This window comes from Ornithodoros turicata, unplaced genomic scaffold, assembly GCF_037126465.1.
Source record: "Ornithodoros turicata isolate Travis unplaced genomic scaffold, ASM3712646v1 Chromosome49, whole genome shotgun sequence".
NCBI lineage: Eukaryota > Metazoa > Arthropoda > Arachnida > Ixodida > Argasidae > Ornithodoros > Ornithodoros turicata.
Window position 1 is genome coordinate 901,005 of NW_026999379.1, and position 7,808 is coordinate 908,812.

A 7,808-nucleotide genomic window follows, 5' to 3' on the forward strand; every position below is an offset into this window, starting at 1 on the left:
TGGTATGCAGACTGAACTGGGACAAAAATCTGTTTCAGAAAGTCGCATCGCAGTAGTTCTCGCAAGCTCTCCTTTGTTCTCACCGATTCTTGGCGTATTACTTCAAAAAGTTCCTCTACCACTGAACTCATCACAGTTTCCGAATCACAAAACGCCGCCTCACATGCAGACTCTGGCACTTTGTACTCTTGCGTGGTACGAAAAAAGAGGCCACAAACCGCTTTCGTTGCTTCGTGGACAAAATCGAAGAACCTGTTTGGCGATGCTGCTTGTGTGGACTGTTCATCAGCAGTGGCGTTGTCAGCATCAATATCCATTGCATCGTTTACACCATTATCACCCCTGGAAAAATCACTAAACCGTGGTATGTTGGCGGGAGATGCATCGTCTGATGGTTTGATATGTGTTCTGTAGAGGTGCTTTCTGTATGAATGAATGTGTGAATACGTTTTGTTATAGCGGTCGATATCGCACAGTATATTAAAGTTGGGGTCGGAAGCGACGGGTGCGGCGTGTTCCAATACTACGGAGGTGGCTTCGCGTTCGCTTAATTTCGGAGGCCTGCTTCACGCGATGCCAGCCACGCTCGAGATCCTGTGCCAGCCGAGGGTCCAATTCCACGGCCTTCACGTCTACGGATAACACAAACGTCGTATCGCGATTTATTGTACCCGAAAAAACATTAAATTCCGCCAGAGCTTTTCCCAAATCCCTCTCGAGATCCGAGGTGACGCGAAAAGTTCTCCCGGCTTCGACCGAGCCCTCGAAAGAAACCTCGTTTTCGAATCTTGCCTTTCGTATCCTATATTTTAAAAAATCGTTGCTTGTGCTGAGATCCACCACACCGACTTTATAGCGATTCGAGAGCTGAAGCAGGCTGTCGAAAGCTACCGTGAAGGTGTTGAGTTTATTCAACGGAAACTTATCGATGCTGGCGAATCGAGAGGAGGTGGACGTAGATGTTTGACGTCATTTCCCAATCTTGACCACGTCGCTGCTGGGAACCCAACTGTCGTGTTGTCGTAACCGACTGTCGTGTTGTCGTAACCGAACCAGCGAACCAAGAAGAAGCTCCTGACCGTTCACTTTCTTCTTTCTCAGCACTTTCGTTAGTGGCCAAGGCTGATTGACGTCTCGGGTTACGACGAGCACCTCCTCGGGGTAGAAAGATCCGTCCACTTCCTTGCCCCGATAATCTTCCAGATACACGACGGGAGGGGAAGTGTCTATCAGGCAGGAGACGGTGAAAATCTGAGGCGACCAACTCCCTTCCCAGCTCTTTTGAAAACCTTTTCTGTGTAGTAGGACCCTCACTTTATCCCCCACTTTGAGCTTCTTTTTCACGGAGGATACGACAGGCTTCCCATTTATGTTACTGAACAGTTCCAATTCGTTTTCGGGCGTGACTTCGGACGGACTGATGCCCAACGTCCTGTGTTTGGTGTTGTTGTAGTCGCGCACGATCTTGGGAAGCGCGGAAACGAAGTGGTATTTTCCGGTTACTCTAAAATAACGGAATATTCTGTCGCGTACAGTCCTTATGATCCGTTCTGCCTGTGATGCTTTGATTACGGGAGAGAAGGTGGAATACATGTGGACCTTATTTCGTGCTAGGTACTCCTTGACGGTCTTGTTGTAGAATTCCCCTCCTCTGGCACAAAAGATGTGTGTAGGTGCATTACCTCCCCGAAAAAGTCTTATCATGGCCCTTTTCATTTCGGCGGGGCGTTTCGTCTTTAGTGGGAGGGTGCGCAGAAAATGGGAGAGGAAATCGATCGCCACAAGAATATAGCGGTAGCCACCGTTGGACCTCATATATTTTGTAAAGTCGGCGAGATCCATTTGCCACACGTCGTTTATTTTGAGCGCGGTGATGCGTCTCTTATTAAGCTTTCTTCTCACCGGATGGTGTAGCGTGTAGGCGTAGTACGTCCAGCTTTCTGAGAATGGCAAGAGCCTTCTTTTTGTTCAAGTGACGTGCTTTTCTATAGTGGTCCACTCCCCCCAAACCACACTCCGGTTTCTCATATCCCTCCATAAATCGTCCACGCAATTGAGGCTTGCTGCTGCTGCTGAGGTTCGCGAGATTTGGGTAGGTAAATGAGGCGTAATAGTTTCGAGACTTTGGGGAACCAGGAAGGTTTCTTTCCCGTCTTACGTTGCAACAAATAAATGACGAGTTCGTAAAGGGAGGAGTGCCTGATGGGCTTGCCCGACACGGAGACACAACCCTCGCGATCCCAGGAAATAACCTTCTTTAATTCCGTGATGACCCTTTCCGCTTCCTCTCCGTCCATCTTTCAAGAGAGGAACGAATAGTCAGTGATTTGTAGCGATGAACGCCTTGTTTTATTGTCGCATGCCTTGTTTTTATATGCCGCATATCATGAAAATAGTCATTGAATGTCGTAATGAATGGTCACAAACCACTGTATGACCCTGCCTGAAGCAGCAGTAGTCCCATAAAATTGATTCATGGCACATACCATGAAATAGTCAATGAAATAGTCACGGAATGTCATAATGACTGTCGGCGGTAATAAAACACTGCATGGCACTGTTTGAAGCAGCCATAGTTCCATAAAATTGATTCATGGCGCATATCATGAAAATAGTCATAAAATGTCATGATAAAACGCCGCACAACACTGCAAAGCCCAGTGTTTGTTGAATCAGTAGAGAAACTCATGATACATTTGCGAAATCATAAATGGCTCATGAAAATCAGGCTCAGTCATATCATAACCGGATACATACCGAATACATTTACGCGTGTTGCTTTGATTGAATTAGGTAGCGCTTGGTTTAAATTGGTTGGTGTCTGGATTGAGTGACCAATGAATTAAAATGAGTGGGAAATGAAAATTTTTATTGACTGTATATAATGGAAATTCTGTACACAAAAATCAATAAATGTATAAAAACACAATAGAATGTCTATGGAAAGTGTATGGACTTTCTATTCCAAATTGGCCACCGTGTACGTATTGACAATTCTGCCTAGAAATATTGCAATAGGATTTCCATACAAAAGCAATAGGAAGCTGATAATGGGCACGCAATCCGCAGTTTGCTTTCCTGTTGCTGGATTCCCTGTTTGCATGTGTGATTCGAAAGAAGCTTAAAACTACATAGTTAAAAAAATACTTTATTTTAGGCTTCACGTACAACCACACTTGATAACTAGTTTTTTTTAGCTTGATGTCGCTCTGCAATGAATATGCCGACATTGTGTGTTCTGAAAACAAAAAACAGGACAGGTTAATTAATAACTGTGCCAGACATTGTTCTCTAGGTTAGAGCATGAGCATGAGAGAGCATGAGAATATGGCAAATTGCTACCTCCTAGGCAGACATATGCCATGTTGATACTCTGCCATAGAGAAGAGAAGAGAATAACAGTAGTACTATATCAGAATTCCCCACACAATTTGTCATGGTTGGCTTTGTTATTGTAGAGGAGGTGGTGTTCCCCTACATGAGTCCTGACCGGCGATGATGAAATGTCCAAGCGGGCAGATGGACGTGGCCTCACGCTAGGACGGTGCGGGTAGAACTGGCTGGCATGCGCAGTGGCGCGCGCCAGCACAGGCGCGTCGTCGTTGTCGTCGTCTACGGGCCGCCACATGACTCCCCCCCTCAGACGCGGAGCGGTGCATGCGGTTGAGGTCCGCGTCGATACCATGAAGAGGAGAATGAGGACGACTCGTGGATGGTGGACGACTTGGCACACGGCTTGTGCTTGTGGCTTTTTATGCAGCAGCAGCGGGATGGCGGTAACAAGAGCGCTGCGATCCGGGCTGGTTCCAGTGATGTGATGTGTATGTTGGGTGCTTGAATGTTTGAGTTGTTGCTGATTGTGCTGAGTCCCTGCTGAGCGCGTTGAGCCCTTGTTGAGCACGCTGAGTGCTTGCTGCCCCTATTAAAAAAAATCACAGAATCCAATATGATCCATGTATGAGGTTTAATGTTACTCCATTGGGTCCCACATAGCATATATGATGTTATATGTGATGTCTCGGCAGACCCTAATATGTTTCTATGGGGTCACAACTAACTCTAGTGGGTCACAAAGCCATGAATGTTGGACCTCATTGGGGACCACATTCGGTCTTCAGGGATCCAACAACAGGGCATTCGGGATCTCATACTGACCACATAAGTATAAAGACCCTGAAGTTTTCTGGTTTTATTTCTTTCCAAATTCGGGGGTAGAAATCGGGTCAATCACTTGATATGAAAAATTAATGCAAATTTGGGCAGAAAAAATACCATCTGACTGAATTCGGGAAGAAATCGGGCTCTACCGTAGAATAAATGTTTCTTGTACCGTTTATCCAGAGTGCCAGAAGCAGTGGTCAACCGTGTATCTTGTGAACAATTAGTATGTCACTGCCTTGAAGTGGCTAGCTTAGGTGCAGTTGTGCGGGTAGAAATCGGGCTTGGCCCTAAATTGGTGAACCTCGATTCGGGGTGCAACTTTGGGGAAAAATCGGGTTTAACCCTAAAACTTCTGTATCTTTAAGTAAATAACTGCGACAATTCGCTGATCCATCTTCCTTGCAAGTAGATTTTCTGTGTTGTTCCGTTTGCTTTTGGTTTCTGGCAGCCTAGTAGCCCCAACCGCGGTAGGTAGCTGGACTGCACCAAAAAATTACCTAAAATTTTTCAAATAATCCGCCAGAGGAGACTACTCCAGCAGCATGTCAAAGTTCTTTTTTAATAAGCTTGATGGTCTATTGAACATGGAAGCAGGCTAGAACTAGGACTACTGACTACTATCTGGAAAAAGTAGCAACGTACCAGAGTATTCATTGCTGGATACTGATGTATTTGAGTAGTGTATTAAATACATTTCATTTTCTCAGTGCCAACTGGTTAATGAGAAACTGATGCTTAACTCAGACACATCACAATGCACCCATGTATTTATTCAGTTGTAAAATGTACTCCAAAAGTAAAACTACTAGCTGAACTCAAACAAATGCAACTGGATCCTGGGTGTTCGAGTTAAGTGTTCGCTATACACATAAAATAACTTAAACCGACAGTCTAAAGGGGCAGACTGTCCCTTTAAGTTCCGTCATCGAACATGGCTGTCACAGTCTAGTCACTTTCAAATCGATTGGGGATGTCAGCGACGTACGACAGCCCCGCTGTTTCCATGAACAGGCACACATTTGTGTCACATGGTTTGCACAGACATAGACCTGCGTTACAATCACGAACAACGTGGATGTAGGAGATGGATGTACTTGATGTCTTCATTAGGTCACATAAAAGCCAGCAGCTGCTTTCTCCGTTACACACCACTTGCAGCACTTTGGCAATGTGCCCATAGCACTTTTGGAAGCCGATGAAGACACAAGATGTGCAGGTTTTCTTCGGTCTTGTGTAGGACGTAGCGTGGAATGTGACCCCATTTGCTATGACTCTCTCGAACACAGTGCAACTCCACTGCTCAGTACCAAACTTCTCATTTACCGCAGCAGTCTCTTCTGGTGTGAGCATTAGCACCAATGGGTTACACAGCCGCAATTTTCTGGAACGGCTATTTGAGCACAAGACAGGGTCACACCTTTTCGTGATTTTTGTACATGCAGCCTTCACAACATCAGATGTTACATTTGAAAACTGTATTTGCTGCACCTTCTGTTGAAGGGAGTAGCGCTCAACAATCTGTAAAGGCGCACCCTTCGCTGCACTTATCAGTTTCACCAGCCTGCCGTTCGTACTTTCGAATGGGAAGCAAGAATGTGCCCATAGTGGCCCCATCTTCGTCGCACATTTCGGGAGGTGCAATAATTGGTGGAGATTGAAGGTCATAAATCTACTACCATACAGCACTTGAGCATTGCACACAAACCGCACAAGAAGACTGTTCGCATGGTCGATGTCTTCATGTGACACTTTCTCTTTCAGCAGGACAAATATGCCTTGAGAGAGGAGTTCGAAGTGCTGCAGGTACCTTGTGGGAAGAGTCCCCTTGAGCGCAACAGGTCCGTAAAACAGCAGCCAGTTTTTCCACTCACTCGCCTTCCAGTCCTTCCAGTCTTTCAGTGACCGAGGAAGACGAGTGAATGAAATGGGCGGCTTTATCGTTGTGAGGATGTTGTCAATCACGCACAGTTTCGCTGGTGAACCAACGTAGCAGTCACCCGACGAGTACCGCAACCAGTGCTCCGTTATCTGCCTCGTAACTCCCAACAAGACTGCGTGCATATAATCTACTGAAACTCCCCAAACGGTGTCGAAATTGGGTAGCAATGATAGGGCCGTTGGTCCTTTTACCCCGTGAGAAACAGTCCCAGTTTGAAGTGCAAGTATACCATCTTGTGCCGTCCCTGCAGCAGTTCGGTCCTTGGGTAGTTCTGCTTCTACCGGATACTTTACTGTGCCTGCATAAAATAAGGAATAAATTAAAGGCAAGGCCTAAATGTCACAGGCTTCTCTTAACTCAGCTGGAATGACACATCCTAGTAGCAGACTATATCTGTGGCAGAAATGTAGGAAAGAAACTTGGTTTCAGCTGAAGATATGACAGGCGTCAAGGAGCCAGACAGTAGCGTCATTTGAACATGCAACCTCTTGGATACCAGTCCAACTATGGAGTTACTTTATCAGGCGTACCGACCGCTTAACAAGGTGGCGTCTACCTGGCTGGATTCTACGAGGGGAGGGGAGGCAGAGGGGGCAATTGCCCCCCTAGAACTGGCCAGAAGGAGAGGCACGAAATTGCAATTTGCCCTTCGGTGAAGAAAAAAACTGAATTATGCTTGTGGGATTTCAAACATTTGTTCTTGTGAAAAAACATTTATCTGATAACCTGTAACAGACATCACATGAAACGCATAAAATTTCAATAAACCTTACTGACATTTGGGAAGGAACGTTGGCACAATTATCCCCATGTATAGCACCCACTTGTACTCCCAAACAGAATGGTAAAAGTATCTTGCCTTCTGTAGTGATTCCTTTGTGTAGGCACCAGGTGCATCCAAAGTGGCCATTAAATTGCTTGGAATTCGTTACGGCAGCTCTAGCAGGGGAATCAAAACAACCGTAAAGAGCATGCACACCAGAGTTCATCTGACGGTTGGCCCATTCCCACGATATCTCCGGAACACTCCTCACTGTATCAATGAACGTCTTGAGAAACAACTGCATTGCAGGATGGGTTTTCCCGAACCACAATCCGCAGAGCACTACGTTCTGCCACCGGAGTCTTGCGGGGAGCTCATTCACGACGGCAAGTATAGGCCAAATGCTGAACTTCGTGGATTTAAATGTCGGGCTTCCATCAGTGTTGAGCAGAAGGGACAAGTCGTGTATGCCAACCTTGCATTTCTTAGTCAGAGTCTGAAAAATTCGCCCATCCCCAATATCCTCCATCGTGTCTTTAGGCAATATGCGCTTGTCCAGTACTTTCCCCACAGCTCCGGAAAAATTGCGAACAATGGCATTTAACTGCGATCTGATGTCCATAACAGTGAAAAATCCACTGGTAAGGGATCCGATGTCGTTGTCATTCTGACACTCAGGGCATCTCTTTTTCTCTTGTCCCTTGGGTCGAGTTTTCCGTTCTCCGAGGTGAGCAAAGCAGTGTTGACAGTAGAAATGGTAGACTTGATCGGATGGTTTCCACAGCTTTCGGAAATGGTACGCCGACGTTGGTAGACCCCATTTGACGCCCAATAGGGTGTCCAGAAGCTTCACCAGCCCGTCTAGTTGTAGCCAAGTGACGTTGAAAGCTGACACGTAGGCCATTATTAGCACCATTACTTCAGCCTTTGTCAAATTCGGATTCG